The sequence below is a fragment of the Falco naumanni genome, chromosome 9 (assembly GCF_017639655.2).
Source record: "Falco naumanni isolate bFalNau1 chromosome 9, bFalNau1.pat, whole genome shotgun sequence".
In the NCBI taxonomy this organism is placed as follows: Eukaryota; Metazoa; Chordata; class Aves; order Falconiformes; family Falconidae; genus Falco; species Falco naumanni.
Window position 1 is genome coordinate 50,922,003 of NC_054062.1, and position 8,241 is coordinate 50,930,243.

An 8,241-nucleotide genomic window follows, 5' to 3' on the forward strand; every position below is an offset into this window, starting at 1 on the left:
GATGGGATTTCACCTTAACAGGGAGGTTAGTGATGGGGGGAGCTCACTCACAGCACACAAAATCTTTCAGTTCTTTTATCTGTAAGTTTTAATAATATTGTGGTACGCTACTGTGGTATCATACCACGATAAAAATAGTAGCTTAACGTTCAACTATACGTCACCCATCGTTAACTGAAACCCACTCTATTTAACAGCAGTTTCTTCGTTAATTTCAACAGGCTTGATATCAGACTTCGTGCCAAAAATAATCAAGATGGCCTGCTGTTGTAACAAGTGCTAGGGTAGATTTAATGTGAACTGGGAGTGATGTCAAGCTACTATCACTGAGATTTGAAAAGATTGAATGTCATTTGCCAAGTTATCGTTCAATGAAGCAATATTTCTGTTTCGCCTCTTTAGGCCCGTTTCATCAGGTACACCCGACACCTAACATTTGGGAAGTACTCTCAAATTAATGACAATTTTCTGATTATTTTTTCCAAGCATGTTTGGAAGAACTTTTAGATTATGCATCGTTCTTGTGTGCTGTTCCAACATTTAAGTCCTTGCGTTTGGTAATCGTGCTGCTTTCAACACAAACTGAACCATCCAGGAATAACTGGAACAACATGTTTGCCAGTAGTAACTTCAGTATTGCTCTCTAAATAGTAAGCGCATGCATCCTGAAGAGATGTCTTTGCTTCATCGGAAAGATGGATTTACTGATCAATAATTTGCCTGCAGAGTTTTAAATACAGGGATACACGACACTGAAATGTTGAGCCTTTAGGAAATTAGCGTTCGGGGAAATATTATGGTTTCTTACTGTGACACTAAATAGTACCAAGTTAAGAGTAATATTTTTCATTACATGCAAAAGCTACTAATAAGCTGTTGGAGTATTTTGTGTGATTGGATTGTATACTTCTTAGCAGGTATCAAGATGCACAGCTTGTGAGCCCACTGAAAGTTAACTGTGTGTGAGACCAGACAGATGCCTTTGTGTCGTTTCAGAAAATAGAAGCATCTGAAGTATTAATCATGTATTAATTAATCATTGGTTAATTTAAACTATTATTGACAATCATAATTATTGATTACTACAGATCTGCATGATTTCTAGTGTCATAAGGTCTGTTTAGCAGTAGTCGCCACTTTTAGATTATTCAAGCTAAACTATGAGACGGAGTGACTTTCTTCCTGTGTTCACCTTAGTGCACTTCTGTAGGTCTGTTTCTGTATTAAAGATCTACAGTGAAAAGCATCTTTGTTAACATACAGCCAGGTATGGTGGTTTGTTTAACAAGAAATCCAAAGTTGTAGAAAGGACTTGGGATAGCTTGGTCCTCACCTCCTTAGAGCAGCTAAAATATGGCTGTTTAGATACTGTATTGATGACAAAGTTCTCATATTTGCCTCTGATATTTCATAAAAGAGATTTCAGTGAGGTGACAGCGTAAGATCCAATGTGTGGAAGTTTTTCTCACAACAGATGCCCTCTGTTCTCTACTATGTCCCACTTTAATGACGAACCTGTGACAGCAGGTGGATCGTAAGACTTCACTAGAATACAAAAATAACAAAACTATACAGAAGGTATGAAGCCTGTATCTTTTGTGATCTTGTTTATATATACAGTTCTATTTAATTACATGTCAGAACTAAATGTTATCATTGTGCACTTCTCCAGAGTTTAATTTTTCTTGGCTCACCTGATGAGAATGTGCACGGGTTTTTTTACAAGGACATACTATAAAGACCTTGTGCTGCTTTATCAAGTTTTTATGCATTTTACACCTTGTGATGCTGAAGATTATGTTTTGAGAAACTCAGCTTTTAGAAAAAACACACTTTCATTGTGAACTGTTCATGAAATACATTTATTTTTATAGGTTATTTAAACAATATAAACTAAGCAATATCGGAGACGTGTTTGTTCTGTATAGGGCATATATGTCAAGTCTAAGCTATGCTTTCCTTAATACAGAAATTGTTCAATGCGTCTGAGAATTTTTCAGGCAATTGAACTTCACTGTGGATGTTCTCCATCTTGGGTATTAAAGGATTATGTTGTAATTTAGATAGTTCCATAAGAGCTTTCTTATAATGACTTTTATACGTTTTCTGTGCTACTTCGCACAGAGTAGGAGAATTAATAAATTATTAATCAAATTGAGACTTTGCCAGGGAAGTTCTTTTCACAAATAATCATTTTTTTTTCACCTGTTCCCATTGCATTAAAAATTGTTCCAGCATTTTCCTGAATGTCACACTCCCAAGTATTTTTAAACATTGAACAAAAGATCTGTCATGACTTCATGGCAGTTGGGTAGACACAAAGAAAGCAAAACTGTACCAGTCTGGAAGAGCCTGAGAAAGAATTATTTAGCACACTTGCAGCTGTATCAGATTATGAAGCTCAGTTTGTGCTCGTGGTGGCAGCGATACCAGCAGGCACGGTGCAGCAGAACAGTTCGAGTTTAGCACAACAGGCAGCAAGTGAGCAGCCAGGGGTGTGTGTCTGTCCTGCTCATGGTCTCTGAGATCTGAAGACTAGGTTCTGCCTCCTTGGGGGCACCAGTGTTGTTTTAGTCTCTGTGAAGACTTTTTAGTAGCGCCTGTAGTGACGGGCCAAAGGGGAATGGCCTTAAGCTGGGAGAGGGGAGATGTATAGATGAGCTGTGAGGCAGAAATTGTTCCCCGTGAGGGCGGCGAGGCGCTGGCCCGGGCTGCCCAGAGCAGCTGTGGGTGCCCCATCCCTGGCAGTGCTCAAGGCCAGGCTGGATGGGGCTGGGGGCAGCCTGGGCTGGGGGGAGGGGGCCCTGCCCAGGGCACGGGGGTGGAATGAGGTGATTGTTAAGGTCCCTTCCAACCCAAACCATCCTATGATTCTATGATTATTTTTTTCTTTCATGTTATTTTGCCTCAGAATTATATACTAGCATTTTCTAGTTGAGATTTTTATGGTAACCATGTGGTTGCCTATGGATCAAGTACACGCTGTTTCCAAGGAGGCAGCGTGTGGAATAGCTTTCCTTCCCACATGGAGTACAGCATGCTTAAGTAGATGTTGATGTAATTTGCTGAATACAGTGGAATCTCGCCCCGGTCATAATAAAAAGGTGTACAAATCGCCAACTCTTACCCAAATAGCAGATATGCAAAAGGACTGAAAGGGCAGTGCAAAATCCATTTTATGGTTGCCTTTAGGATTACAAGCAATCTGTTGAAGTTAATGGCAAAATTTCCTGGAGTTTTGTTCCCATATTAGAGGGTGTTCACTGTTTTAGTATCCAGAGTTGTCAATAATACATTTTTGGTAAGCAGTACACTTAGATATTACATGAGCAGTTCTGTAACTTTGTAATTTGCAAGTCTGTTGTAATAGACACAAAGACATGCCCGGTCCCAGGTATGAACTATAAAGTATTAATTTACATTTAAAAAATTATATATTTCACCATGACATTGTGTAGTTTGCTTTCCAGTCATCTTTCGTGGCTTTGAAGGCTTTATGTGAAAACAGCCTATTAGAAAGCTACTTTTCAAGATGAACTTTGATTTTGGAAACACAGAAATTTTTGTTTAAAAATATTAGGGCTTCACATCATATATGGAAGTTTGATCTTTTGCAGTTTCCTTCTCTTAGTTAGTCATGCTGGTTCTTTCAACATTTGAAAGAAAAATCTATTATTTCAAAGTGTTTATTAAATGTGAATAGAAGCCATTTTGGAAAACATCCCATTTGTTCATAAACTCATGGAGATTCCTCACACATGAAATAATCCATCAAAATTAGCTTCTGTGTATGAATAGAAGCATTAAGAAAATCTTAGGTGCAATAATGTGTCATTGTAATAAACCATTGTTTTAAGAGAAGTCTATTGCAAAACAGTAAATGTTCAGATTAATCACACAATAACTTGCTGATCTCTAGACTTTGCTTTATGCTGTGTGAGTAGCCTGAAGTAGATATATTTTTTCAGTGCCCAACAAAAAATTTGTAAATTAAATCAAATTCAGAACTCATCTGTGATGACAGTGCAACTGAATTCATGCTAATCATGGCTACATTAACACTTTTTTTGTTGTAATTAGCCATGTAATCAATACTTACCAGGTATAATTCCATCTGAACTTTTTTAGTTTTGGCAATTCTAGAAGCAAGGCTTATCACTGTTTTGTTTGTGCCTCTTTTCCATTTCCCTGCTTCTGTCGTGTGCATCTGCTGGGCAAATAGCAGCTGCAGTGAGAGCGCGCTACTGTATTCAAAGGTAACTCTGTGTCCTAAAAACGGGGGCTGGGTAGTGGTGATGGCCTTTCACTAATACTGAAGTTTCTGCCTGAATTTACTGCCTTATTTACTTAACACCTATATACATTACAAAAGCATTAATCCAGTAAAAAAACAACAACCACTCCCCTACCCCCCCAAACAAAAACTGGAACTTGTGCTTTCTTAGACTTCGGTTAAAAAACGGCAGTAGTACAAATCTGTGAGAAATGAGCTTCATTCATTCAAGCGCTTCCAGATCAACCTGTTCAGAAATTAGAACAAATGGCCTCGTATAAGAGTCTTCATATGAGGAATTAAGATGCTGATTTTTGTAATTAATTCTCTTTATTTTGTTGTTGTTGTTCTTCTGCTCTTGGCTCAAGACTTCAGCCCCAGTATGCTTTAGTGATCAGGAGCCTTTCTGGGCCACCTTCTTGCACTAATAAGCCTGGTCATTAAGTCCTGAGAAAGATCCCAGATCCATAAGGGTGGCTCTTAGTGAAATAGTGGTTTTCCTAATTACCTTTTGATTGGTCGAATAAGCTAAAAATCTCTAAAAAACTGGCAAGGAGATGCAAGCACTGATTTAAAATAAACTACTTTTCAACACATTTTTGAAAGTTGACAGTTTTACTTCAACTTATGTAGATGTAATTGTCAGCTTATACTACTAGTAAATTAAATACAGATAAAAACTGACCTAACAGAAAATGTAACCTTTGAGAAAATGTCTTTTTTTTTTTTTTTTTTTGTTTCCACCTATGGATCTACTCTTGCAAATAATTGTATATATGCTATTCAAGAAAGCACTGCTGCTCTTGAAAAGAGATTTAAAGATTTAAAGGCATGCTTAAAACTTTTATTATAATTTGTGTTGTCCTGGAAGTGTTGCTGTGTTTGCAGAGACATATATCACAAAGGGTGTGGCAGGATTCTGTGCGGTAAGTGCACTAATAAACCACTGTATATCACGCCAGAATATACAATTATTGGCATACTGCAGATTTATTATTATTTTTTTTTAAATCACCAAAGCCCTTGTCAACATGACAATGCCATATAACGATAGCAGCAAAATTGCTTTTTTGCTGTCCAGCTCAGTTTGATCAGATGTGGGCTATGGGAGACTGTAATCAATTAGGCTTTCAAAGAGTTTTACTGGTATAAACTGTTTGTTTTAGAAGCATTGTTCAGGAAAACTGCGCTTGTAAAGACCCCCAGGAAGGATCTAACTTTACTAATCTGTTTATTGGCAGTGATATCCAGTGGTGAGAATTCTAATTTTGTCTGAATGTTTTACATCTAAATACTAAAGATTTTCTAGTAGCATCAAGCTATCATGACAAGCTGAAGGTATAATAATAAGGTCATGACTTAATATGCTGAACTAAATTAAAACCCCATCAAAGCTCATAAAATAGACTTCAGAGTAATTTAACTCAAAGGAAAAAAAAATTAAAAAGCTGCTTACATCTAGCTGTATCACATCTACAGTACCCTAAAGTCATCATGCCACATAAAATAATAGTATTTGAGGCAAACTAGATAATTACATAAAATAGTAGTAATATCAAAAGGTGTTTGGCTTTGTGAAATATCTCAATAGCAGAATTTTATCGCCTGAAGCACAAAATACTGGATGACCTTGTAAAAGGCCTGTCTCCCTTTGTGTCTCTTTCCCCCATGCATGCATAGACCTTTAACTTGGAATTAAGGTCACCAGATTCCGTAACTCAGTGATGCATATTTATTATAGAAATGAAAAATGAGGCATCACTCGACAACCTGTCTATTGTCCCTTGGAGATCCCCCAGCTATCTGGGGCTGGGGTGGGAATGGGGAACTGTAGAAGTGTGACGTTGGGTAGAAAGAAATGAATTGAGCGAGTCTGTCTTTGCTGAAATTAGTTATGATAAATATCAGGTTTGCTTCATGAAGGAGTCTGGTAATGGAAATGTTTTGGTTTTATATAACTTTGATATTATGGTGTGTATCAAAAATACTGTGGAAGTTGGAACCTACACTGCTCCTTCAGGATGTCACGATGTTTTTCCAGTGGTCATCTTAAAAGATAAAAACTAGGTTCAAATGTTAGTTTCCAGTTTATGTTTGGTGGCTAGCAAATAGAACGGAAAAAATACCAGAAATTCAAACTTTATGTATGTTATGCAGGGTATATTTTGAATGAAATCTGTGAGAGGAAACTGTTCCCCCCCCCCCCCCCCCCCCCCCCCAATTATTCAGAATTCCTGGAAGTAATTTGGTTTTGTGCCTCTTTTAAATTCCTTTTCTATTTACATCTCTGACAACAGAGGTTCATTTGGCTTAGATTTTTGTGGAACCACAGCCTGAAAATGGGGTTTCAGATGGTCTGAGGAGACATGCCAACAGTCTGTCTCGCTCCCTGACCCACCTCGGTACTGGTTGAGTATTGTCACCAGAACCTTCACACGCTGTGTGGCAGATCTCTGTCCACTCGGGTTTTGAGCACTTTCCTATACTTTTTCACAGAGATGAAAACGGCACCTTCCGGTCTCTTTTCTAGAAGTCTAAAAGCTTTCGTGACTCCCTTGGACATCAAAAAGAATGCAAAACCCACACAAGTAGCTTGCTTTTAAAATGTAGTATTGTGCATCGCGTAGAAGATGGTATTCCAGAGAATAAAATGAGTTGGTTGGGGCCTGTATTTTGTAATTCCAGACCACTGCTGCAAATATTCAAATCAGAGGAAGAATGGAATATAATGATGGAAGTTCCATAGTCTCAGCATAATCTGAATTTTTCTGCACAGATTTTTAAAAGCATTTTTTAAAGATATCTTGTGTATTCTGGAGAGGGCTATGGTTAGAAAGCCTTTCTAGTCTGAAAAATGTTTATGTTCTGAAGTCATATTCACAGAACTCCACTCCTTGGCTATTTTCAGATTAAGGGTTCTTCTCATTTTTGGTACCTGGAGATTATCACATTGATTAGAGATTAATTTTTAAGTTTATACAAACATAACAGCAATATCAAAAACGTAAGCTTCATCAAAGGTAAGGATGGACACGATTCTGGATTTGTCTAGGAAAAGCTTGTTCTACCTTGTGTGACTGAACTAAAACTTGCTCATTTTTGGGGGGTGGGTTTTTTTTCTGTCGACAACCACAGGGCAGCAGTGTTCATCTTGATTCGTAACTTGTGATACAGGTTTTCATAGCTCTTAGGAATGGATTGCTATCAGGGAGTGGTGATGGGAACCACTTTTTGTAGATAAATGAAGGTAATTAAATGGCTGATTGAAATGGATTTTTATTTTTTACTGCTGTTTTCTCCCTCCCATCCTTGCTTCCCACCCCAGCTCCTTTAAAGGTGGAGAGCACCTAAATTAAAACCTAATTTGTATAGTTAACACTATTTGAATTACGGAAAGCCCAGGGCAGAAAGAAGATACAGATCCTTAAATTAGTTTAGCAAGCCTAAGTTAAGCGATATAAACTGATTCTGGACGTTCCCGTGGGGTTTAAACAACACCAGCAGCTAAAAGGTGCGTAGCCGGGACCCGGCGGAGCCCCCCGCGAACTCCTTCCCCTCAGCGTGGCGCTGCCCGGGGGGTCCGAGGGGAGCGCTGCCCGGCGGGGCCGGGGGGTCCGAGGGGCGCGCTGCCCGGCGGGGCCGGGGGGTCCGAGGGGAGCGCTGCCCCGGGGGGCCGAGGGGGTCCGAGGGGCGCGCTGCCCGCCACCCTGAAGCGGGGAACGGCTGCAGGGCGGGGCCACACCCCTGCGTCGCCGTTTGAAAACAAACAGCACGGCGCCCCCCATTGGCTCCGCCGCTCGCTCACGTGACCGCCCTTCTTCCAATCGAGGGCTGCCGCGCGCTTTTTCGAAAATTGTTTCATGAGATCGGTTTGGCACTTTTTCTCCTTCCGCCAAGGCGGCATCAGGTAAGGCTAAAAGAGTCCGGCCGGCGAGGTGCGCCTGTCCTAGCTAGTCGGGCTGTGTGTG